Here is a 24,310-nt window from a genome sequence, read left to right on the forward strand (position 1 = left end):
AATAGCAGTGGCGGAAAAGGATGTGCAAAAACAGCATGAAAACAGCATGTTAACAGTTTGTAATAATGAAGTAATACAATATGGGTGGTGCTGAGACATAGATGTGTGAAGAGAGTACGAGTGTGTGTGAGTCCGGGTTGTACAGATCAGTCACACAGTTGAGTGTGTGTGTGGGTTTCAGTTGAAAAACTTGTGATGAAGTAATGGTCACAGCTAGGGATAGAATGTATTAGGGGTGTAGCGGGACACAAAATTCACGGTTCGGTATGTACCTCGGTTTTTAAACCACAGTTCAGTTCAGTTTTGGTACGGTTATGGAGAAGAAATGCAAAACAATAAAATTGCTTGTTGTTTTTTAATTAACGCAGTGTATTATTATTAACATTTGTAAAAATCAACAGTAAACATTTTTAAAACAATTGCACTGGCTTGTGCAACCCTAATGGCTGGGTTTTTGAATAAAATGCCTGCTTGGTTAAATAGTATATGAAATATTTTATGAAAAATTAAATAGAATAAATCAAATTACTTTTTATTATATAATTTAAATTAAGTAATAAATTAAATTGGCACAAATTAAATTGATTAGATAAATATAATATATATATATATATATATATATATATATATATATATATATATATATATATATATATATATATATATATATATATATATCTTTAAATTATATATATAATATAATTTAAAGATAAATAAATGGAAACATTTAATTAAAAAGTCTACATTTGTTAGACCCCATTTGGGTACTACAGTGTGTGTGTGTGTGTGTGTGTGTGTGTGTGTGTGTGTGTGTGTGTGTGTGTGTGTGTGTGTGTGTGTGTGTGTGTGTGTGTTACATTTAATATTGAATTTCCAAAATGTATGATCTACTTAACTGTTATTTCTCGATATGTGAAACTTAAAAAAATAAATAAAATTAAAAGCTGGACAAAAAAATGCTAAAGAATCCCTATCGCTATAAATCTCTATAACAAACATGCGGTGCACCACTAAATTCCCCCCTAAAGCAAATCAGATTTTAACTTTGTTCCGCAGTTAAAAAGGATTGCATTCCGTACACGTGTGTTCCAAACCGGAAGCCGTGTACCGAAGAATTTCGATACGAATACGTGTACCGTTATACCCCTATTATATGTATATATTGGTGCATCGGCAAAATGTTAAGTAGAAGTGTGTATCAAGTACAAGTTGGCATTTGTATCTCATTAGTAAAAATATAATTATTTAAATATAATTTTCTGTACACACACTTTACTTTTAACATATATATATATATATATATATATATATATATATATATATATATATATATATATATATATATATATTTCTTGTGATTCCTTTGGCATCTTTCTTTTTTATTATTTGTATGTAGACTTTGGCACAGTACGTCTATTCTCCCCCAATAACTCAGTGGTACGACCTGGAAGCACACAGAGATGTTTGTGAAGGGGAAATCTAATTTATTTTTCATATACTCTGAAAGATTGAGTTCTGCATACAGTATCACGGCACATAGCTATTTCACACCACATCACAAAAGATGAAAGAATTGTGGAGATGAGTGAGACGTGTGAGAATATGTGCAGGAGGAGTCGGCAGGCGCAGGGGCAGCTGAAGCTGCTGCCAGCAAGAACAATGCAGACAGTGTTGAATGAGTCACTCTGTCTGCCGTCACTGCTTATTTTTATTTCTCTTTAACTGACGCTCATGCAATATGACATCAATGCAAACAATTAACGGAAAGCACTTAGCTGTGATTCACAGTGTGTTACTGCAAGCAGGCAAACAAATGCAGTTTGTGACGAATACAGTTAATGATGTTTTAGTAGTATATTTAAATATTTGTTATATTATTTGAGTTTAAAATGTATTCAAGTGATAAATAAAAATATATTTTTCATGTACTATTAGATATTATTAGAGCATATGAAATAACCCACAAGCCAAAACAATTGGGAAGATTGTAAAATACTAATATAAATATATATATATCGCTTACAATTTAGCTGAATGAATGAAATTTATGAATGAATGAACGAATGAATGAATGAATGAATGAATGAATGAATGAATGAATGACGGAATTAATGAATAAATAGGCAGGCAGTATTTAAGGATGGAAATGTATCTTTCATTCAGTTCTGGTCTGCACTGCCATGTTCTCATTTGACATTTGTTAATGAAAAAACTGAGAACATCATGCTAAGATTGACAGCAACAGTATCAATGTAACAAGGTCACAACTGTACCAGATTATACAGTACATCCAAAGCGTTTTCAGTGCAGTCCAATTTTCTGCTCAGGGAAACTGGGGTTGCTGTAGTTTGATTTTGGAGAGGTCCAGAGGGAGGGGGTTGTACAATTTGCCACAGCCAGACACAAAAAGGGGTAAGAAACCTGAAAAAAAAACAGAAGCAAATAGGAACAGGTAGGGAATAGATGGAAATCTGTTTGCGGCTGCATTTTATAAGCCAGTAGGATGGTTAGTGGTGAGATCAGTGTGAACAGTCGCCTGTATATTTAGGTAGTAAATTATGGCTTCATTCTAAATCTGTAGTGTTCATATGACTGAGGTATGACAGAAAGTGCTGCTTAAATCCTGTCCATCATAGAAGTTCATTGGCTTTGATATACTCATACAAGCATGTTAGCCTTACACCTTATAGGTTCAGGGTTTTAACTACACCTCCACCCTGCATACATTACCCTGCATTTACTGTACTTCTTATGCTTTAGGGGTTTCCACTGGGTATTTAATCTGTTTTCCTGCAGCAGTCCAAAGATGTGTTATAGGTTGACGGGCATTTTCAAATTGTCCATATGCAATTATACCCTGAATGGGTTGGAACCTCATCCAAAGTCCCCAATTTCCTGACATTCCATGAGACCCTGTGTAGGATAACCATCGTAGAAAATGGGAATTTACTCACACAGTGCTCATAATATTCAAATACCCACTCAACTACCATTAATTACTTACAGTTATTTTGTATTGACCACTAATTCATAATGCTTTAATAATACAATCCTTGAGAATAAGGTAGAAAAATAAAAAAAAATAAACAAATAATGTGGGTTTTATAAGTCAAAATGTCAATTCGTTTTCTTTTTTCCTACCTTGTGTACCATGGATGAAACCATTCTCAGGAATAATATTTCTTTTCATTATTTTCTTTTAGCACTTTTAATTTTTATTTCACGCTATTACAAATATAAAATTTTTAAAAACCCTTTTATGACATAAAACATTACCCAGGCAACACAGTGTAAGACTCGATCAAGGGGTGTAACATGTGGCTGGGTTGCATTTTACTCTGTTTCTTGTCCTCTCACTAGTCATTATTTTAAGAAAAGCATCTGTCTAGAGCAAAAGCAGTGACTTTAGACTTGCCAGCGCCAGGTTGTGGCACAAAAATCTGCTTTAGTGAACTGTTTATTAAGCCAGCCATAACCTTTGCTGTGATGACCTGTGTGATAAAGGAAGTTTAGGGCAGTCTATTGATTTGGCCCTACTACTTCAGGATAACATTCTTCTCCTCCTAATCCACTAAGACAAAAATGTCTGAGCAAGAATGTCTGCTTATATATTTTACAATCTTTCTCTTCATTCAGAAGTTTCAACTGTCTGGTGTAGGTACCTTCTCTTTGGAATGTTTATCTGTTGAGAAAGTGGACTAATCATCGTGACTCTATCCTGTGTTCATTAGAAAGGTTGTTAAAGATTTTGCCACTGTTAATGCTGTTTTGCGTTAAGAGTTTCATACATATTGTTGCATGTGAAATTTGTTTTTTGTCATAAAGTCGTCCGTTTTTCTTGAAAGCATGGGTCTGGGACAAGGTTCAGTCCTGGAACCTGAGATCAATAGCATTATTAATTCTTCATCCATCTACCATCGCTTTATATTTTTTATGCCATGGCCTAGAATTGAGTAGATAGATATACTGTATGGACAAAAGTTTATGGACACATGAATATAAGGTTTGTATGTGACTTTTGATCATCCTATTCCACATTTAGTCCCTATTCACTGTTATACTAGCCTCTACTCTTCTGGGAAGATGTTCCACTAGATTTTGGAGAGTGCTTGTGGAGATTTGTGCTCATTTAGCCACAGGCGTGTAAGTAAAGTCGAATATTGATGTAGTGCAAAAAGGCCTGGGGTGCAGTCAGTAGGGTTGAGGTCAGAGCTCTATAACATACCATTTAAGATTTTACCACCCTAAGCCATGTAAATTATATCTTGATGGAGCTCACCTTGTGCACAAATACATTGTCGTGCTGGATTATGTTTGAGTGTCATAGTGACGAGAAGAGACAATTTAATTCTACTGCATCCAAAGAAATCATGTTCAATTGTTCAACTTTGTGGTAGCAGTTTGGGGAAGTAACATATGCCTGGAAAAGTCAGGTATCCCAATACATTTGCCTATATAGTGTAGTTTACAATCTTTTATGGTGTTATTGTCAAGAATAGCATTCCATCTCAGGATTTGAAAGTGTTAATAAACTCTGAAATGTAGTCCCAACAACCTGCCTAATGTTAAAAAACACTGCTCTCCTGGCACTTTGGTTCCAATTAGCCTTTATTGTTTGCTGCTCCAAACACCACTGGCACCAACTGTCATGGACTAGTTATATATCCCAGACCAAAACAGCAAAAATCCGCTGAAATTATTGAGCAGGGTGGCTCTGTAGTGGCACAGGACCCAGGATAAAAAATTAATTGTCTTTAAATTTTGTTTTTATCCTTTTTGGGTGTATTCTCAGCAAGGCGTGAGAGAACAATATACTCTAACAATGTTCCCCAGTATTCTTTTCGATTATATATATATATATATATATATATATATATATATATATATATATATATATATATATATATATATATATATATATATATATATATATATAATTTTTTTTTTTTTTTTTTTTTTTTTTTTTTTTTTAATTTTAATAGACATGTTTGTCTGTACTGTACATCCTGTTGATCCAACTCCCTCAGGAGGTCACAATCTTGGTCGAGTTTGTTCTTTGCTATGTCTCTAAAATCCACCAAAATCCAATCATGTTTGTTTCCATTAATGTAAAGCCTACAGATATGGACAAATTAGATTATGAAGAAAAAAAAACACGCAATTTTCCCTGAAATAGCTTTAAATGGACAAAAGTAATTTGTGTCCTTAATTGTTTATTCAATATATATAAAAAAAAAAAAAAAAGGTTCCTAGGTTAAGTATGTAACCCTGGTTCCCTGAAGGAATGAGACGCTGCGTCAACAACATCATTGGGATGTCCACTCTTTGAATCACGTGTGTAATCTGTATAAAAGCACATGCGGTGGATACGACGCTAGCTTCTGAAATGTAACGAAGCTCTGCAGGGATGCAGGGAATGTGGCCTGGAGACACAACATCTCGTTTCCTCAGGGAACCTTCGTTACATATATCACTTTCAGGAACTTGAGCTATGTCAACAACGCTTTGGGAACAAGAGAACAATACCACCAGACTGACACGTCCCTGCCTAGTGTGGATGGGCACAGCTAGGTTGAAGAACGGAGGAGCCAGGAGTGGCCCTAGGGTCAAGGCTGTAGAACCTGACAAAGGTCAGCGGGGTGGACCAGCCAGCAGTGTTGCAAATGTCTTGGAGAGATGCTCCAGAGGACCAGGAGTAAGCTTTGACCCTGAAAGGTGCGGGGAGACCAGAGGACTCATAAGAGGATGAGAAAGCATTGACATTCCACCTTTTGAGGGTCTGCTTGTTAAGCTTCTCCTTGTCAGGGGCCTGAAAGGGAGGAGGATAGAATGCCTGCAGCACGACAGGTCTTGGGGGAAACCGAGCAAACAATTGATTTTTGTAGTTCTCAATAAAACTTCTGCACCTAGTTTGTCCCACTCTTTTAAGCAAATTGCTCCGGTCTTAGGTTTGAAGGGGGTATTCTACATACTGTATGTTTCTCTTTTCATAAATCTAAATAGGAATTAGATCAGGGCTCAAAGAAGGCAACCTCAGAATAGTGCAATATTTTCTTCTTAGACATTCTTGGGTGCTTTAAGATATGCAGTATGGGTCATTATTTTAATAGAGGACTAATAATCTTTCACTGAGATGGAGCTTTCTGACAATGGACAGTACATTTCGTTCCAGAATGGCTTTGTAGTCATGGTAGTATTTCACTGTGCCCTGCAGAGATTCAAGGCTGCCTGCGCTAGATGCAGCAAAGCAGCCCCACAATTTAATCAGGTCTCCACCATGTTTCACAGTGGGTATCGTGTTCCTTTCTTTGAAAGCTTAATTTTTACATCTCTGAACCTACAGCTGATGTGCATTGCCACTAAGCTCCAGTCTTGCCTCATCTGTTCTCAGGAAAATTTAAATATGCATTTTTGAAATTTTGAAGAAAACCATTAGTTCTAAAACTCCACTATAATCCAATTTTTATCTATTAATAACCAATATAATATTTTTTTTTCTTTGGGTATCAACAATTTTTTTCCATGTCTGTGTATCCAGATATTTCTTAAAAATGTGTTTTATATAACCTTAAATTTCAGAGCTTAATTAAGCATTATGTTGTTCTTTGTTCAGCGATCCGTTACAGTTTCTCTGCCGCAGTAATAAACGCTTCATCGCTATTGAGACAGTAATGAGATCAAGTTCATAGTCAATTAGCATTCATTCCATTTTGATATATGAATGAAAATCAAAAAGCCCTTTATTGTCTGTAGAGCCACAATTTTCTCTCTGGATTTTTTTTTTAAGCTATTTGAATTTATTTGTAGGGCCCATCACAGGTTTTTGTTTACACTATAAAAGGATTCTTGATTCAGAAGAAGGGAGAGAAGCCGTAAAATGGTTTGTATAGGATTGGGGTTCTTTTGAATGATAAATATTTGGCACAATAAGGAATACTGTAAGACAGAGAAATGAGCCCGTGTTAAAGAAAGGATTGATGTAGGACCCATTGTAATGTAGGAGACTTCTTGTGTTTTTTTTTTCTTCCTTTTTTTCAATGCAAATATATATATATATATATATATATATATATATATATATATATATATATATATATATATATATATATATATATAAAAATCTCCAAGAAACGCAGCAGTGATCAAGCGAATGCGGCGTACCATTTTTATCCCTGGGAATCAGCATGACAAAACCATCAGCATGAAACTAATACTCCAGAAATGTGCCAGCCATTGCTGCATCTCGGAGAAAGAAGCTTTATTTGGTTCCACTGATTTTTTTACCAAAACAGGAAATATTCACATGGGGGTGAAGAAAGGTACGAGGCAGAAGCTGAAATTTTCTTTCTAATGAAAAAACATCACACTAGCTTTGCTACTCTCTCCCAGTTGTGTGTCAGTACACTCAGTTATAGTTATTTTTTTACCCAAAACTAGTGTGGAACTCAGCTTTTTAGAGAAAAGTTTTAACCTAGTCCAACAAACACAAGCCTACTTTTAAGTTAATTTTTTTTTTTTTATGATGAGACTTCCCATTTTCCCGAGTGGATATATTTGAAAATGTAGTTTTTTTTTCTATTCAGAAAGAAAAAAGATGGTGGAGGAGGCAGTCCTGCAGTTATTGTCTCTTTTATTCAGTTTCAAACTGTTGTTAAAGATGAACATCACTTCCTACAACCTATAAATGCATTCATTGGAGACATCATAAACACCTGATGGAAATGATGCAGGACAAAGCTTCTTCTGCTTTTCCACATTAACAGTAGTACAGTACAGTAGTCTTGTAACATTAATAAAATGACTAAAAAGCTAATAAAAAAAAGCATAAAACCAATATTACTAGTATATATATATTTTTTTTTTTTACTGTTTTTTCTTTATTTTGAATGATGTGTTATTAACAGATGATGTCTCTTTGGAAGTACAATCAGCATTACCAAAACATGAAATGAAAGAAAATTATTAGTATTTTTTAAATACATTTTTGGGAAATTAGCTGAATGTCCTTCATGTTAGTAGACTCTTAGCAAGTGAATTTTTAATAGTTAAAAATAAAATATATACACTTATTTTAAGCAAAATTACAGATTTTCTTACCCATTGCGAATTGTGGAAGATATAATACCAAGTTCATAAGTACCCAGATAAACAATATAATATCTTTGCTTTTTTTGCTTTTTATGCTTATAAGCATATAAAAAAACTATAAAAATTTTTTTGTGTATATTTGCATTATAGAAGAACAGGTTGGTGAGACAAATAACCAGTGAAACTTTCATATCTGACTTTCATACATCACATTTTTACCAATAGGATATTTTCATATTTGTTGTATGATTGTCCTGTATAATTGGCTTGACATAGAAGCATCTAGCATCCGCAGCATGGATTATACTGTATAATGGCATTCCTCCTGGACCAGTATGCAGAAACAAGCAAATTCTGCCAAGTACACAGTCTGCAAATAAGGAACAAGAACAACGTGTTTTGACATAAGTCTGGCTTATTTTGTAGGAGAATGTCTCAATTAGGCAACTCAGTGCTGTGATTAGGGGAAGCTACTCTAGCATGGCCATGACTGTGTGTACAAAACAAGCATCATAAAGACATGGTTTGCAAGGTTGGTGTGGAAGACCTCCAAAGGCATTCCAATCAGATCCTTGACAGTTGACTACCCACCTAAATTCAAGCCAGAGGCAATAGAGGCAAGTAAACCCCTCCTGGGAAGACATTAGTGTATTAATCATTTTTTTTGGTATCAACTGCATACTTATCACCAATATTTGTGACATTTGTCTGACACCCAGTCCCCAAGCTCATTAACTGCTTGTGGCTGAATAAGCAAAATTTCAAAGTATACTGGAAAGCTTTCACAGAAGAGGAACAGGAGGTTCAAGATGAATATATAGGAGTTGAATATATACAGTGAGTAAAATAAGTATTTGAACACCCTGCTATTTTGCAAGTTCTCCCACTTAGAAATCATGGAGGGGTCTGAAATTGTCATCGTAGGTGCATGTCCACTGTGAGAGACATAATCTAAAAAAAAAAATCCAGAAATCACAATATATGATTTTTAAACTATTTATTTGTATGATACAGCTGCAAATAAGTATTTGAACACCTGAGAAAGTCAATGTTAATATTTGGTACAGTAGCTTTTGTTTGCAACTACAGAGGTCAATCGTTTCCTGTAGATTTTAGTTTAGATTTTGGCCAATCCTCCTCACAGATCTGATTTGATGTTCACTTACTTTTGACCAAAAAATGTCTACATACATTTATTTTGTTTTTCAGCCCTAGAGATGCCAACACCCATGGTTTCAATCAAACACATACAACAGCTTGCTACAATAAATGATACAAAAGGCACCCAACAGCACAATTTGTCTATGTTCTCAGTTAAAACAACACCAAGACCAAAAGCGAATAAAAATGCTCTGAAGGGGATCACCAGTTCACTTAAGAAGAAAGGTCAGGTTGGCTGCAAAATTGCTTTATTGTTTACTTTATCTTCACAGAGTGGTGAGCTTTGACAAGTTTGACCTAATCATTTAATTATTTGGTCTCATAATTGGATTAAAAAATATATAATAATTAGATAAATGCAAAAAACTATTAGGAAATGTAAATCATGATATAGTGGCCACATTGGACTTTTGCTTTGCTGTTACCTTGCTGCTTGCCATACATTAAAAGAAAAACCTATGACGCATAAAAAAGTATTTGCGCTAAACAATATTTTTTTAATGTTTATTATTTTTTTATTAATTTTGTTGTTACATGTTAATCATTGTATAATTATTTTTTTTGTTCCTAGGATTTTTTCCTGTTAGCAACGTTTCTACCTTTGCCTTTGCCATTCAAACCCAGTTCTTTTATCCCTTTAAATCTCTGCAATCTTGTAACAAATTTCTTCCATTTTTTTTTACCACAAGTTTGTGAGAATAGGAATTCTGGCAAGGGGAAATGCCTTCATCTAACTGTGTGAGAATAAGTGCTCGGGCTGCTGAGAACATGCCAGGAAGACTTGGCAGAAAGGATGTTTGTGAAATAAAATTTTGAGTGCATTGCTTCACTCACTAGTTTAAATGAGTTAGACAGTGAGTCTTGACTCCAGGTCTTTCGTGCTCCCCCCAGTCCCCCCAAACTCTCTGTCTCTTAATCGCACAGATGCTGGAGGTGTCAAATGTTGGGGATGTACAGGGAGTGATGAATGGAAAGTGTTAGGACTGGCTGATCTGCATCTTTACTCTCTGTAAAAAGGTACTCTTGGCTTCAGGTGACAGCCATAAATCATGCTGTTTTCAAGTACACTGAAGTCTGTTTAAGCAAGAACAGCCTTTTTTCACTGTCTCGCTATGTTAGGTTGGCAATATAATGGACCAAACCTGCATTCCATCTTTCCTTTCTTGAGCACTGCTCTTTCCTGAGAGTGTTGTTCTGCTGAATTCACTCCTCTCAGGAAGCTTTATTTACTCTCTATCTGCTTTGCTCTTATGAGGCTACAATCCCTTCATGTTGAGGCCTGTCTGCAGGCACTGTGTAGGATGTTGGAGTTTGGATGATGTCTGGCACTTTTCAATAAGAGCAGAACCTAGGCCTCTGTTTGAAGGAGGGGAAGAAGGAGGAGGGAGAACAGTGGGCACTTACATCAGGAACCTTTTTCTTTGTGTTGGGCTAGTGTGTATGATGATCCTGTTCAGACCTTGGTATTAATATCCTTCTCAGTAGATCAGATAAGATGTGTGAACAGCGTTAAGTGTAGGTTTAAAAGGAGGTCAGATGTGTCTTATTATCTGACCATTTGGACAACTTGTGAAGGAGGTCTGCAAACATGGTCACTTTACATTTACAGTGTGGATGTTTTGAGTGGCTGGAATAGGGTTAGGTCAGTTTGAATAGCCATACAGCTAATATAGGCATTAGGCTTGGACTTTCTTGGACTTTCTTTTTTTTAATGTCAACAGTCTCCTACACTGACTCAGGAATACAGTTCGCTTCTGAGCATCATCACTGCACCCCGCAACATTGTATATCTGCTATAAATGGACATTCGGTGCAACCCAGATGAGGATGGGTTCCCTCTTGAGTCTGGTTCCTTTCAAGGTTTCTTCCTTATGCCATCTCGAGGAGTTTTTCCTTGCCACAGTCGCCACCGGCTCGCTCATCAGGGACAAACTTACTTATAAAGAACATATTAACTTTTAATCACCACATTATCTGTGTAAAGCTGCTTTGAGACAATGTTCATTGTTAAAAGCGCTATACAAATAAAAATGAATTGAATTGTATTCATTTTCTTCATAATTGTTATGTTGCCAAAGGCATCAGACCCACAGGTTTTTGTTGAAGATTTTCCAATTCTTAAAGTGTCTGTTTAGGTTATGGCTCTCTGCATGTCACTCAGCTTCTTCTGAAACCAACCATAGCACATTTTGGGCACAATTTGGGTGAAGTATTTGCACCTCTTCTTTTTCTTCTTCCAGCTGCTCCCATTAGGGGTCACCACAGCAGATCATTAGTCTTCATACCACTCTGTCCTCTACATGTGTTTCTTTCAAATTAACCATGTGCATGTCTTTGTGTGCCGCCTTCATGCTAATGATGGAAAATAAGAAATTCTAGACAATTGTGATGAACATATGCTTTTTACCCGACTCGGGTTGGTCCTCACCTTTGAGCTATAACAACCTCTATTTTTCTTTTCACTAGATTTTTTAATGTAGCTTTAGGGGTTTATAGCCAGTAAGCCACAAAATCATTAATGAGGTTGGGCAGTGCTCATGGTTGAGAAGACCTGGCATGCAGTCTCGTTTCCAATTGTAATATATTACGGCTAAGGTCACTCCAGTATTTCTGCAAAAAAAAATCCCTGGCAAACTACACTGCATCCAAAAAGTATTCACAGTGTTCTCTTTTTCCACATTATGTTATGTTACAGCTTTGTTCCAAAATGGATTCAATTTATTGTTTTCCTTGAAATTATACAAACAATACTCCAATATGACAACATAAAATAGGTTTGTTTGAAATCTTTGCAAATTAAAAAAAAAAAAAAAAGACAAAAAAAAAAAAATCATATGCACATAAGTATTTACAGCTTTTGCTCAATACTTTGTTGAAGCATCTTTGGCAACAAATACAGCCTCAAATCTTTTTGAGTATGATGCTACAAACTTGGCACACCTATTTTGGGGCAGTTTCTTGGGAGCGTCGGTGGATGGAACAATTTAAAATAATAAAATAAATAAGGCTGTAACATAACAAAATGTCGAAAAAAAGTGACGCACTGTGAATACTTTCCAGATGCACTGTCTAGCTTTATGGACCTCACTTTGTTAGCAGCCTTACTGCTGGTGGACCAGCTTTTCTGCATACCGAAATGAGCAAATCCTGCCAAGTACACAGTCTGAAAATAAGACAAGAACAACTTGTGTTGATGCAAAACAGCCTCAGACAATCTTTATGTTGTGATTATGGGAAGTAACTCAAGCATGATAATAGGCCTATGCACAAAGCAAGGGTCCTTGGGTTTGGAAGACCTCCAGTGGCCTGGGCATATCCTGGACAAGTGACTGGATATCCATACCTGAAAGATGTTCTTGCTGAACATGTGATTCTTGAATGAAAAGTGTTGGATGTTCCATTTCAGCTATATTATCCTCCACTCTTCTGGGAAAGCATTCCATTGGATTTTAAAATGTGGTTTTGGATATTTGTAACCAACCAGTCACAAAAGCAGTGGGGTCAGGCAGTGCTTATATTTGAAAAGGCCTGGCATGCAGTCTGCATTCAGAGTCTAATGGTGTTCATTGGAGTTGAAGTCACAGATCTGTGCAAGTCACTCATGTTCTTTTGGACTAACCATGGCTGCTAGGTTTTCATGGATCCTTAGTGCTAGTGAGTTAAATATAGGCCGTCTAGACAATTGTGTGCCTCTATCTTTCCATCTTTGTAAAACAGTCTGGGGAATACTGATATATGGGTGTAATGGTGTCTACATACATTTGGCCATATTTTGTATACAGCATGAAGGATTTAATTCATATAAATTCTTTGGACTTTTAACTTTTTTTTTATTTGTTCTTAATATAAATTCTTCTATTTACTGTATGACTTTTAGCTATTTGTGTCACCTAATAGACCCCCTGAATGAATCATGCCACTTTTACATAACTTCTGGTTGCAGAAACATATTTGGAGATTGTGGTATTTTTTATTGTCATTATTTTTTTAGGTGAGCGAGACTTTTTTTACTTTATGCTGTTGAGCGACAAAATCGAAAAATGTGTTCATTTGCATAATCTCAAATTGGCAACATTTCCAAGCCAACAAATAATATTTCTCCTTACAGGAAAAGTACACCTGATACGAGGAGCTCTGAATTTTTCCATGTCATCTCAGTTAAATACCTTACTATCATTTTAGGGAACTAACTAGTAATATCAACTTTGATGATGGACAGTAAAGCTCAAAGTGTCTTCTTTCCAAAGATATTTAAATTGTGTATGTAGCACATTTTTATCAGGAACTGTTAACATTTAAAATTAGGTAGAGCATTTCAGCTGTGAGTCCTAAAATTTGGGTGGGGAGGGGCAAAACAGACATAGTATCAGATAAATGTTTGTAGGAATCTAATTTTTTTATGATATCTTCATTCAATTCAAAATATAAACTCACGAGACATGTGGCTTTCAATCCATTACTTTTCTGGATTGCTATAGGACAGATTTCATGTATTTATATATGAAGGCAAAAAAAATATTTAAGGAATTATTTTTCTACAGTACTTAATCATCTATAACTTATAATTTTTTTTTAACAATATCAACAGTGAATAATGGACAGTAAAGCTCAAAGTGTCTTCTTTTTAGAGATATTTAAATTGTGTATGTAGTCCACTTTTATCAGGAACTGTTAACATTTAAAGTTAGGTAGGGCATTTTAGCTGTGAGTCCCAAAATCTGTGTCGAAGGCTAACAGGTTAACATGCTTATCATTGCTAGTTAGCGAACATGCCTACTGTATTTTGATTTATTTTTTTTACCCTCGTACCTCACCTAAAATCTGCATTATGAAGTAAGATAGGCTAAAAAAGAGCTAGGTCGGACTCATTATTTTGTGTGTGATGGACAAGTTTGCTTTATTTTGTACTGTCATTGCAGGCTAGACCAAATCTTTGCATCATTTAGCATCCTTTAGCCACTGACAAGATCCCAAGCCATGAAGATCTTCTAGAGTTACAGCAATTAAAAGTGTTCTTTCAGCCAAACAGCACTCCCTTTATGTCCTTCAGCAGTAATCTATAAGTGAACAGAAATGTAGCTAATGTCAATCCAATTTTTAAATACGATTATAACTATGTAGCTAGTCAGGTCTTTTTGCAACCAGGTTGAAACAAAAAGAAAGGATTTTACTTATTCTCATTCTTATTTTGCATACAAGTAAAAATACAAGATTTAGCATTTTGATACAATTACTTTATATTTAATATTTAATACTACCTGATTGATATAATGTACAGTGTTGCAAGGGAATAATAGTATACATTTTGCAATGACAATCACTTACAAAAATAAAAAGTAAAAACAAATAGTATAATATAAAGTCCACTATTCTACTATTCTCAATATATAAAGGTCTGTGCACTTTGGTCACAGCTGAGAAAATGGATCTCACATTTCATATCACTTTTTACTTTAAGATTGTCTTGTTGTGGTGTTAAAAGCACATGGAGTTTGATGAACTGAGGGAAGTGCTACAAAGACAGATGATAATCCGACTGTGGCTTTCACAAGTCCAACAGTGAGTGTTTGACTGTTGGTACTAGCTGACATGTTTTTGTCTGGTTTTGAAATGATATCAGCTCTTTTTTTTTATTATTTGGCAACACTGCTACTGACCAAATTCTATTGTAATTGAAAGACATTTGAGAAGCATGGAAATACCAGTGGCGAATCGTTTGTCACAAGTGCTTTCTTGAGGGATTTATTTATTTATCATTACTGTTTAGTTACTGAATGTATACTAAAGGGATCTAAGGATATTAGGTAGCTTTATATCTTGGTTAACCTAATACATAGCATTTCTATCGCTGAACCCTTGTGTAGAGTTTATAAATTAGTCATTGTCTTACTGAGAGCATGATCCTGAGAATGAGCAGTAACCGAATAAAGGAAGACAATTGTTATAATTATAGGTATGGTGGGGCTTTGATTCGTCCATGTAGAGACATGTACCCGACTCAAAACCTGGAAAGGTTGTTTTATACTATTCATTATTTAACTATATGATGACAGACAGACAGACAGACAGACAGACAGACAGACAGACAGACAGACAGACAGACAGACAGACAGATAGATAGATAGATAGATAGATAGATAGATAGATAGATAGATAGATAGATAGATAGATAGAATATTAAATATTTGGCCATACAAATTTATAAAATATCAATGCTGACAGATTCTGTGCATTACTGAAGTAATAATTTTCAGTTTTTCATTACAAAAAGGCATATAGTAAAGACAAAAGAATAATCATCAGTTTACAATTAAAATAAATTATGAATAAATTGAAAAAAAAAAAATGTATTTAATTGTAGCAGGTGGTCTAGTGGTTAGGATGCGGTGCTCTCACCGCTGTGGCCCGGGTTCGATCCCCGGTCAGGGAACCAACCCCAGCCATTAGGGTTACACAAGCCTTAGTGCCGTCCCAAGCCCGGATAAATGGGGAGGGTTGCGTTAGGAAGGGCATCCAGCGTAAAAACATGTGCCAAATCAAACATGCGGCACTGAGTGTACTGGTTTGTGTAACCCTAATGCCTGGGGTTGGCTCCCTGACCGGGAATACAACCCGGGCCGTGGCGGTGAGCGTGCCAAAGCCTAACCACTAGACCACCAGGGAACCCGTTAGGGCTCTAGTCTAGTTAAAGGAAATCAAGAAATCTTGAAATACCAATCTGTTCTATCACAAAAACTACAGACCTTTTTTGAAAGCTGGGGATGAAAAAAGAAATTTAGTTTTCAGCATGATAAGGATGCTAAGCACAACAAAGGAATGGCCTCAGAAGAAGGAGGTCAAATTTTTGGAATTTTCTTTCAGTCAGAACAGTGGAATGCTTTGATGAAGGCAGGGCAAAGATTCTCTCAATAGATATGAAGGGGTTTTTTTTGGAAGCAAAAGAGGAATTAAATCACCAAATCAAGAACTGGCAAGATGTTGGTAGACTCTTTCACAAAATATGAAGTGCTATATTACAGAAACAAATGTAACTTGTAACCAAATATTACTAGCATAAAACAATATATCTTTGTCTTTCACTTAAATATTGTTGGTTGTTAGATTTCATAATTTATCTTGGTTTCACAAAAACTTTCTTTGTAGACTAGATAATTGTGTCCTTAAATGTGTGTACCACGTGTGTGTGTGTGTGTGTGTGTGCGTGTGTGCGTGCGTGCGTGCGTGCGTGCGTGCGTGCTGCTTTGGATGTTCTTTAATTGCTGAAATGTGAACACTTCCGGACAAATACATAAAGAAAAAAACTAAACACAAAACAAATCAGGGCAGCCGATTAGAAGAACGCAGACACATTACTACCAGCTACTGGTTGATTTACCTGTTTTGAACAGAGGAGCTATCTCTTTTTTTTTTTTTGTGCATTCTGTGGTACAATATTAATTTGTGCACCATGTGAGATCCGTCCTCTCCACATCGCTGATGTTGCCTCTCCTTATTATATCTATCCTACTGGGTTTTATTTGGGCTGTATGGGCTTTCAGGAGTTACAGATAAGGAAAAGCGATGTGTCGTCCACACATTCATTATAGAGGGAAGATTGAGTGCATGTCTTTGCTGCGTGAGTTGAAGTGATTAGCAGCAGAAAATAGCAGGGCTGCTGTAGGGGCACAGAGGTGGGTGTGAAAGCTGGACAGCACGAGGGGCTTTTAATAAAGCTGACCCTTCTATAGTGGGCTTGTTATAAGAAGAAAATGCAGCTCGGGGGATAAAATGAAAGGTAAGTTGGAATGAAAATATTTTCTTCCTAGTCTGATGAAGGGCTGGTACAATATTGGTGGAAAAATGTATTGAAGTCTGGTTTGATTTAATAACACAGTTGCTCCCTAGCTGAGATAGAAGGCAGTTAATCTCAGACCATCACAACCACAGCGGGTTATACTGATAAATCAATAGATTTATCAATACAATCCAACATTGTTACAATAGCTAGCAATCAGGGTTTATCTTTTAACAAAGTGAATATTTCTTTTATGTTAGTTAGGTAGCTTCTTCTAGTTAGTTTTGTAAGGGAGGTTTTTTTTTGGATTTCAGGAGCTGTTTGATATTTTTTTTCTACTTAAACCAGCAGTCATTAACTATTACAAATAGCTCACAGGCCAGCAGTAGTATAAATAAACTAAGACTTTGGACTTCTGACTGAAATGTTGAGTTTAAATCCCAAACAATCTGCTGCTTCTTTGTTCCTGAACCCTCACCTGCTCATTTTTTATTAATAATGATACTTGTAACTCTGGATAAGGGCATCTACCAACTGCCATTAAATGTCAATAATAATCCTTTACACACTGAGTAGGCCTAAGGCAAAGGCTAGGAATCTGGGCAAAAAAACTAAATGACTAAAAAGTGTAATAACAAAGTTTTTTTATTGTCGCATATTGTGTTTATGCAATTAAGAAAATGTCATTGCCCACTGTTCTGGGTATGATACTGTATGAGGTATTTTGTGTAATTACTCCTGGGCATAAGAAGCCCCAGATGGCAAAATATTAAGCTTTTAATAGTCTTAAAAACAAATGATTGGCTAGAAAATTAGCAAGAAAGAAACAAATTAGGGCCACAATTTGTTTGTTCACTTTTGCTGCAGTGAACCTTGGGGAAAAAGCTAAAAACACATTTGAGCCTAAAATGTTTAAACTATGCATCAGCATTAAATAAAACACCACATACTCTTCTGTCAGTAAAGAAAATCTTTAAAGTTTAAAGTAACTTTTATCTATTTGTTAAATCCTTGCTAAATTCCTGACAATTATTTGTCCTTGAGACCAATAAAATATGCCATTGCCGTATTTTGCCATTTTGATCTTGGCCCCCAGGAGGATATTTAAGCCTGTTTAGTGTCTTTAAACCTAAAAGTAACTGCTTGTATGGTAATAAGCAAAATAATTGACAGTTTGCACTGCGCATTAAATTTTTTGTGTCATCAATATTTCCACATACCTGCATTTCTTCCATGTTTTTCTTGGTTGTTAAATCTACTTGCCCATTAATTTACTGCAATGAGAAACTTCAGACAGATAATCCAGACATAAAATTGGCTTGTCTTTAGCATCATGTTTACTGATTGTCCAACTATTAAGGTGCATTTCCTTATATATTTAGGAAATTATTATTGGATTTATTAATTCAAGTCTGTGAGGTATTTTCTTTTTACTAGTTTGAGTTGTACACATTAGATAAAAAAAAAATCTTTATGCACTGCTTATCCAAAGTGTATCTTAGAATACTAATAAGTACATGAACCATTCAGGCAGAGATACCGAAATGCTAATTGGGTAAAATACAGTATATATTAAAGAAACATGGAATAGGTATTTCATATAAAATGCTTGGTAATTGTGTAAATCTGTAGTAATTTTCAGTTCCCCTTCAGGAACTCGAGCTGCGTCAACACGTGTTTTACAACCACGTGTGTAATCTGTCTAATGGAAACCTGTGACATCACCGGCATGATGTAGCAACCATTAAGCTACAAAAGCACGTGTTGGAGACAACGCTAGCTTCTGTCGTTTAGAAAGCGCTCTGTGTGTGTTCGTTCTTTCTTTTCTTAGGTTTCGCTATGGCAAGCCAAAACGGTAAGAAGGTAACAGGGAAAGGTAAGCATTCTTCAAGGCGATGTGTTACTTCCGGTGGGGGGGGGCTCAGGTTCAAGATGTTCATGCTGAAACAAGCCGTGCCTCAAATCAGTTCCAAGGACTGGTTTGTACTTTCATATACCTATCCTAACTCTGCACAGGAATTTCCTGAGGGGGGCGAAGCTTATCAATTTCGGGTTCTTCTGTTTGGCCTTGCACTTTCACAATGTGTGTGGATGCTGCTCTGGCTTCTCTGAGGCTCCAGGGCATACGCAGGAGGGGCAACTGGCTCCCCATGTTCAAGGTCATGCAGCAAGCCTTACGGGCCCTTGGTATCTGTCACAGGGCCCTATGTGGGAGCACCTTGTGGTTGCGTATGTTAATTACGGATGCCATCCTCATGGGCTGGGGGGCGGTAATGAGAAGCCACCCAAGGTCTATGGAAAGGGCACCATCTCTTGTGTCACATCAACTGCCTGGAGATGCTGGCCATGCTTCTAGCGTTATAGTATCCAGAGCTGAGGAGCCATCATGCATTGGTCTTACATCAACCATTCGGGAGGTCTGCGCTTTCACCTCCTTTACAAGCTGGCATGACAGATCTTCCTGTGGCCCAAAGGGAAGCTGCTCTCACTGAGGGCAGTATACATTCCAGGGTGCCTAAACCATAGACCAGACGCTCTTTCGAGGCAAGGGCTGAGGCCCCGAGAATGGAGGCTCCACCCAGAAGTGGTGTAGCAAATATAAAGAATGTTTTACAGAGCACAAGTGGAACTGTTTGCAACTGGAGAGACCTCGCACTGTCCTCTTTGGACTTCCCTTACTCACCCAGCTCCCGTGAGTTCTGGAGAGAGTTCGCCTTAGCAGAGTCCGTCTCCTTCTGGTAGCCCCTTGCTGGCCAGACTGGCCACCAGTTTGTGGACCTGGTAGCCATTCTTAAACACCCTCCCTGGGAGATTTCTTTTAGGTGGGATATTCTCTCTTAGGCTGGGGGCACTCTATTTCATTCCTGCCTGGAGATGTGGAGGCTGTGGCTGTAACTCCTGAGGGGGCATAGCTTTTAGCTTCTGGTCTCTTAGCCAAGGTTGAAGAGACCATTCTCCAATCCAGAGCTTCCTCTATGAGGAGATCATATACTGCGAAATGGTGCCTGTTTTACATCGTGTCAGAACCATCAGTTAAATCCTGTTAATTCCAGTGCTGGAATTATTTCAGGAACAGTTTGCAAAAGAATCCCTACAGATTTACATGTCTGCTATTGTGGCATATTATGCTAGATTTGCTGAGCGATTGCTGGGGAAAAACCTGTTAATGACACATTTCCTCCATGGTATCCGGAGGCTGAGGCCTATACGGTATGACCTACAGTGCTTTCGTGGGATCTGGTCGTGGTTCTGGAGGCCCTGTCCAAGCCTTCTTTGAGCCCTTGCAAGAGGGGCCCTTGGGGTTTCTCGCAGTCAAGACTGCTTTTCTTCTGGCCATCTCGAATCTGAAGAGAGTTGGGGACCTTTAGGCCCTATCCATAGCCCCTCTCTTCTGCAGTTTACCCCAGGCATGGCCAGTGCCTTTTTCTACCCCAGGCCGGGGTATGTTCCCAATGTGCCCTCTGTTGTTCCATGGCCAGTCGAGCTCCATGTATACTATCCTCCTCCCCCTTTCGGGACCCCGAGCAGGAGAAGCTCAAGTGCATGTGACCAGTACAAGCACTGGACACATAGGTCCACAGAACTGCCCTGTGGGGGAAGTCGGACCAGCTGTTTGTCTGCTACGGTCTGTATAAGAGCGGTCTTCACGTGGTTTAAAGCATGGTCACTAAACTTTGTTTACGCAGCATCTCATTTCCTCAGGGAACCTAAGACATTTGTAATTACAAAATTCACAGACAATGAAAACAAAATAAATAACCTATGCAACTCTTATAATAAAATTCAGGTGGATTTAATTGTTACAGGCCTTACATATACACATACAACAAGCACAAAAGCACAAGCTTGAGTGATGAAATATACGTTTAAAAAGCAGTCACGCTTCCTACACATGTTCCAAACATTCACATTTAATCTATGGAAGGTTTTGCAATTAAATGTGTGGTATGAATTGTTTTCGTTCATGGTATATTACTGGTTTGCAAATGAATGGGTTCTCAAAGTTTGTAAGAGAAAAACTTCAGTAATGAGTGCGCAGCTCTCTGTCTCAGTAAGATTTTCCATACAAAAGCTAATTATGCTGGTTTGCTCAAACTTCAAAAATGAGTTCCTGCAGTTTTTGTGTTCAAATGACTTCAACTAAATTTGTAAGCCTCATTGAGCATTTCCTTTTCTTTTTTTTCTCTGCAATTAAGCCAGTGATCATTTGATGGAAACATTTGATCACTTGCCTCTAAATTTGCTTAGGTAAAGAGATTTGAAGTCAATCAAATAAAACCTTGCTAATCTACTCCTAATCAAATCCCTGCTTTCCCAGACTGTGTTTAATGTGAATAGGAGAAGATTAAAAAACTTGTTGCTATTGGCCTAATAAATTTGAGCATCTATTATCGTCTCTGCATGTCTGGAAAGTGCAGTATCTAAGTTATCTTATTAATCATTAATATCTTATAAACCTTGAAATGTGATAAATATTACATTTTATATTTCTTCCACATTGTCAAACAAAATTTCTTCTTTTTTAAGGGCAAATAGTAGTTATTATCTAGCATGTAATCAAAATGTCAGAGCAGTTAATGGCTAGTCAAATAGGCCAAGTGCTCGCTTTGTGTCACCACTTTTTAAACTTTATGCTAATGTTTGACAAAAGTAATTAAATACTTCCAAATCTAAGATGGAAAACACCAGATTGCCACTTTACTTGGTTTCCCCATGTTAACCCCTTAAATGGGGACAAGTACACTGCTGGGGAAAATTGGCCAAAATGTCAAAGCTATTAAGAATGTAATAGGCAAATAACAAATAATTGGTTATAAAATTATTCAAAAAAATACCATAGACCTCTTCCTGCCCTATCAGTTTGGTTCCATTCAGGGTTCCTTTTGAATTCCGCTTGCTATTAGCTTTCAGCTAAATGTAAAATGTGGCAAAAAAAAAAAAAAGAAAAGAAAAGAAAAATTTGAAAATTATGTTAAAATTTATTTAAACATTATAATTATATACAAAAAATCTATATATGTACATTTCCTTCAACAAACCAGCAGCTGATTTATGCAAATATTGTTCATTTGCTGATCTGATGAAGGTTTGTTATTTCTGAAATAAAGCATGACAATATGTGCTGTTATAGTTTCATAATCATTGATAGGGTCGGTGTGACGTGGCCCAACTTAAAATGAGGTAATGAAGTAACTGTACCACCTTGACGTTGATTATTTTCCAATAACCACATATCCTAAAGAGTTTTATTCCTTTTCTAACACAGCTATTTGCCAAAACTTTTGTGAAAGTAATTTAAGAACAACTTATCACATTGTACTTGAAATTGATTAGAAATGTTAAACAAGTTTCTGTTATCTCTTAAATTATAGCAGCTACTGTACAGTATAAACAGTCCTCTCAAAATACACTATCATGAAGATGTTGGAAAATCAGTGGTGGACAGTAACAATGTAAATGTAATTTGTTACCTTACTTAAGTTGCTTTTTCATGTAACTGTACTTTACTTAAATATTTCCATTTCATTTTTACTTCACTACATTTCAAAGTAAAATATCTTACTTTTTACTTAATTACATTTTGTAAAATCAGTCGTTTTTTTTCTTTACATGAGTAAATAAAAACTTTACTAGTCCAGCAGACAGCAAGCCACCAATCAGAGAAGAGCTTTTACAGGAGTAATATTCTATCTAGTATATCTCTACTTTAACTCTAGTACATTGTTTGTGTACTTCGTCCACCAATGTGGAAAACGTAAAACCATACACTTTTGACTGGTACAAAGCAGAGATTCTAGAGACTCCTACTATTAAAGAATTGAGCCATATCAACGTTCAATTTTGTATTGTTATGTGGAGGGTTATTTCCTATATAAATTATTATTTATTAAAATGTGTGCATTATTATTATAAACCTGTGAATTTCTGACCAGTCTGAATTAAAAATTCATAGCTATAATAAGAATAAATCTAACCTACTTTGCCTGCATTATTCCCAGCCCATTCTGCATCCGATCATACCCCAAGCTTAAAGTACTGTATCTCATTACCCATCTTGCACATGAGGAAAGTTCAGCCATGGTCACACTGTATTCCCTACGGTTTGTCTTCTCCAAGGTTCTTGTTGATGGATGCGTCAAAAAGAGGTGTAGTGCTTACTCAGGGATATAGAAAGAAACCTGGTAGATAATGAACATCCCTTTCGTTGTTGTTGCAGTGTTTTTTTTTTCTACCTCTCTTTTTTTCTCCAACAATGCATTCCAGTGCTATGATTGATGAGGCACTTATTTATAACCTGGGGTTTGAAGATCATATGGTCTGCTTATAATCTCTGCTCTGGTGAAGATTTTGTGTCAATCCTATTTGCATTTTAAGATTCTCCAGCTTCAGTCTCATGTTCATTTGGACATTTTTTTCTCTGCCAATTCTATTAAATTGTTCTCAGATGCTGTATTCCATTCTTGATGTGACCTTTCCCTTCTTGCTGCTCACCCTTATATTATAAGCATGCAATTAATTACCTGCTGAATTACAGGATTTGTCTATGAGATCGGATAACAATGGCTGTGATTCACAAGAAAGAAAAATGGTCAGCCACATTTTTTCACTCTCTCACTTTCGAAATCTGTGTTTGTAATATAAATTTTTCCTTATTAGTTCTATAGAGTCTGTTGCATTTTTTTTTGCATATTTTTGCATTTTAAATGCAAAATTACAGTTGGCATACATTATAATTATTATCTAGTGATTTATTACAATTTGAAGAATTTAGCTATTGGATCAATTTAATGACATGGCTTTTTTACAGCCTTTTGAATTCAGGTACGTAGAATATGTGTAATACTCAAATTGAAATGCTGAAATGGTATTTAGAGCTCAAATGTATGTACAGACTTAAGGGCTATGCAAATATTACACAAGAATTAGAAACTCAGGCTTTGAATAAAACATACCTGGCTCAATTTCAAGCAATTTTGACCTTGGAAAGAAGCCCAGTATTTGCACTATATACAGTAAGCTTAAGCAATTCAGCAGCACTTGCAGACATCTTGTCATGCTGAAATGTACAATTTATTTCCGGCTGTAAATACACTCAAATGCACAATGGAATGCCATTTAAAGACATTACTATGTACATTAATATACACTCGGAAGCATAGGAAAAGTTTCTTTTCATTTTTCTTTCCAATTGGCATATAAGAGACAGACTCTTAAAGACTGTTAGTAGGTTCTGCTTTGTGTGTTGGAATCGTTCAGGCAGTGCTACAACAAATGAAGCTTGTTTTG

The 24,310-nt window shown here is 36.3% G+C and overlaps 1 protein-coding gene across 3 annotated transcripts in view; it reads left to right on the plus strand.

Annotated features, from left to right (window-relative positions):
- LOC310727808 (leucine-rich repeat and fibronectin type-III domain-containing protein 2) overlaps positions 1-24,310 on the plus strand; it is a 144,356-nt gene that overhangs the window by 100,629 nt on the left and 19,417 nt on the right. The gene's annotated exons all lie outside the window — the stretch shown is intronic.

This window comes from Silurus aristotelis (genome assembly GCF_946808225.1).
Source record: "Silurus aristotelis genome assembly, chromosome: 6".
Classification (NCBI taxonomy): Eukaryota; Metazoa; Chordata; class Actinopteri; order Siluriformes; family Siluridae; genus Silurus; species Silurus aristotelis.